At 42.4% G+C, this 3,143-nt stretch overlaps 1 protein-coding gene across 1 annotated transcript in view; it reads right to left on the reverse strand.

Moving 5' to 3' along the window:
• Nucleotides 1-3,143, reverse strand: part of LOC102472042 (ubiquitin carboxyl-terminal hydrolase 7) — an 18,929-nt gene that overhangs the window by 1,532 nt on the left and 14,254 nt on the right. The window lies entirely within an intron of this gene.

Genomic DNA, 3,143 nt, shown 5'->3' on the forward strand with positions numbered 1-3,143 from the left:
TGGGGGGCGCACATGCCCCATAACAAAAACCCCTCCAAAAAAAAAAAAAAAAAAAAAAAAAAAAAACCACACTCAGGGAGGTCTCCAAGCAGGAACAGGGAACCATCTGATGTGGGTTAGCCTTGCAGAGCATCTCATTTTACCACAGGCCATTGTCCCACACATTATGGTTACTTTGGGCTGAGGAAGTGCCCCTGACTTGCCTGATTTGTAAAAATACACAAATTAATTAACCACACATAATAAATTACCCTGAAATCTAGTCACTTAAAACAATAAACATTTACTGCCTCACAGGATCAGAATGCTGGGGCTGGCTATAAGTCCAAGGACTCAGCTCCTCTCCACATGCAGCTTTTACAAGGCTTCTTCAGTCACCTGACTACCAGAGCAAGTGACCCAGGAGAGCATGAGGAAGCCATGAAGCCCAACGTGAACTGCCTTGTGAGCCATACATTGTCAGCTCCATTGTGCTCTGAGTATCACACTGGCCACCTGGATTCAGCATGGGATAAAGTCACAGATGTCAAGGATCACTGGGGCCATCTTGGAGGCTGGTAGGAGTATCATGGACTTCTGCATGAGCTGCTGAAGTTTCTTGCTCCCAAGAAACCAGAATTCCCGGGGCAGTCCTAAATGTCTAGCAGAAAGCTACATCATTAGGTCCTTTTTTCTACATGACCGGAACCATGGGCTGAATATTTATGACATTCCAAAATTCATGTTGAAACCCTAATCCCCAATGTGATGGCATTTGGAGATGAGGCCTTTGGGATCTAATTAGGTCATAGGGGTGGATACCTCATTATGGAATTAGTACTTTTAGAGGAATAGAGAGGAGAAAGACTTTCTCTCTCTCTCTTTCTCTCTCTCTCTTGTTCTTCCTCTCACTCTCGCTCTCTCTCTATATATCTGGCCCCTTGCCATGTGAGGACACAATGGCAAGGTGATCATCTGCAAACCAGGAAAAATGGCCCTCACTGAAACCCAACTATGCTGGCACAATAACCTTGAACTTTCTTTCCATCCTTTAAAACTGTGAGAAATCAGTTTCCATTTTCTAAGTCATTCAGTCTATGGTACAGCCATGCATTGCTTAAGATACATTCTGAGATATGTATCATTAGGTAGTTTTGTCATTGTGTGAACATTATACAGTGTACTTACACAACTCTAAATGGTATAGCCTATATTCACTGAGACTATGTGGTTAGCCTATCGCTCCACCAGTGACTGAAACATTATGTGGCACAAATTCTGTATTCTTTTATATTAGCCTGACTGAGACCTCCTCTCTACTCTTGTTTCCTGGGAACTGCCCTTGAAGGGCGCACATGCCCCATAACAAAAACCCCTCCAAAAAAAAAAAAAAAAAAAAAAAAAAAAAACCACACTCAGGGAGGTCTCCAAGCAGGAACAGGGAACCATCTGATGTGGGTTAGCCTTGCAGAGCATCTCATTTTACCACAGGCCATTGTCCCACACATTATGGTTACTTTGGGCTGAGGAAGTGCCCCTGACTTGCCTGATTTGTAAAAATACACAAATTAATTAACCACACATAATAAATTACCCTGAAATCTAGTCACTTAAAACAATAAACATTTACTGCCTCACAGGATCAGAATGCTGGGGCTGGCTATAAGTCCAAGGACTCAGCTCCTCTCCACATGCAGCTTTTACAAGGCTTCTTCAGTCACCTGACTACCAGAGCAAGTGACCCAGGAGAGCATGAGGAAGCCATGAAGCCCAACGTGAACTGCCTTGTGAGCCATACATTGTCAGCTCCATTGTGCTCTGAGTATCACACTGGCCACCTGGATTCAGCATGGGATAAAGTCACAGATGTCAAGGATCACTGGGGCCATCTTGGAGGCTGGTAGGAGTATCATGGACTTCTGCATGAGCTGCTGAAGTTTCTTGCTCCCAAGAAACCAGAATTCCCGGGGCAGTCCTAAATGTCTAGCAGAAAGCTACATCATTAGGTCCTTTTTTCTACATGACCGGAACCATGGGCTGAATATTTATGACATTCCAAAATTCATGTTGAAACCCTAATCCCCAATGTGATGGCATTTGGAGATGAGGCCTTTGGGATCTAATTAGGTCATAGGGGTGGATACCTCATTATGGAATTAGTACTTTTAGAGGAATAGAGAGGAGAAAGACTTTCTCTCTCTCTCTCTCTCTTTCTCTCTCTCTTGTTCTTGCTCTCACTCTCGCTCTCTCTCTCTATATCTGGCCCCTTGCCATGTGAGGACACAATGGCAAGGTGATCATCTGCAAACCAGGAAAAATGGCCCTCACTGAAACCCAACTATGCTGGCACAATAACCTTGAACTTTCTTTCCATCCTTTAAAACTGTGAGAAATCAGTTTCTATTGTCTAAGTCATTCAGTCTATGGTACAGCCATGCATTGCTTAAGATACATTCTGAGATATGTATCATTAGGTAGTTTTGTCATTGTGTGAACATTATACAGTGTACTTACACAACTCTAAATGGTATAGCCTATATTCACTGAGACTATGTGGTTAGCCTATCGCTCCACCAGTGACTGAAACATTATGTGGCACAAATTCTGTATTCTTTTATATTAGCCTGACTGAGACCTCCTCTCTACTCTTGTTTCCTGGGAACTGCCCTTGAACATATAGCTACCATTGGAACCAACACATACTTGCATATCCCTAAATCCCTGTTGGTTCAAGAGTAGGCAATTGACCCAAAAGAAAGGAAGGTGTTTAAAATCATACCCCAGACTATATCTGATCCTTCCAAGAGTGAAATAGTTGGCACCAAGGACAAAGATGTAATTGTTTCCTGAGATTTATAACTAGAGGCCAAAACAAACAAACAAGAAAAATCTTCCTTCCTCTAATGGTTCAAGTATAGAATAGAAAATTTCTCCATGGAAGGAGCTAGACAATAACAAGAAGAAGGAAGCATCTGATTTGTAGGATAAAGCAGAGATTAATTAAGAAGATAGAAAGCTGAAACCTTGCCTCCAGGTGAGTCTATCTTCTTCTCACAGCCTGGTTTGTCTCCTCTACAACCACTTGGATTCTGAGAACTATTACCCTTTATGTACAAACACTAGTCTAACAGACTTGTAATAGTGCTCACACTACAACTGAATGT

Source organism: Tupaia chinensis, unplaced genomic scaffold (assembly GCF_000334495.1).
Source record: "Tupaia chinensis unplaced genomic scaffold, TupChi_1.0 Scaffold000597_1, whole genome shotgun sequence".
NCBI classification, from domain to species: domain Eukaryota; kingdom Metazoa; phylum Chordata; class Mammalia; order Scandentia; family Tupaiidae; genus Tupaia; species Tupaia belangeri.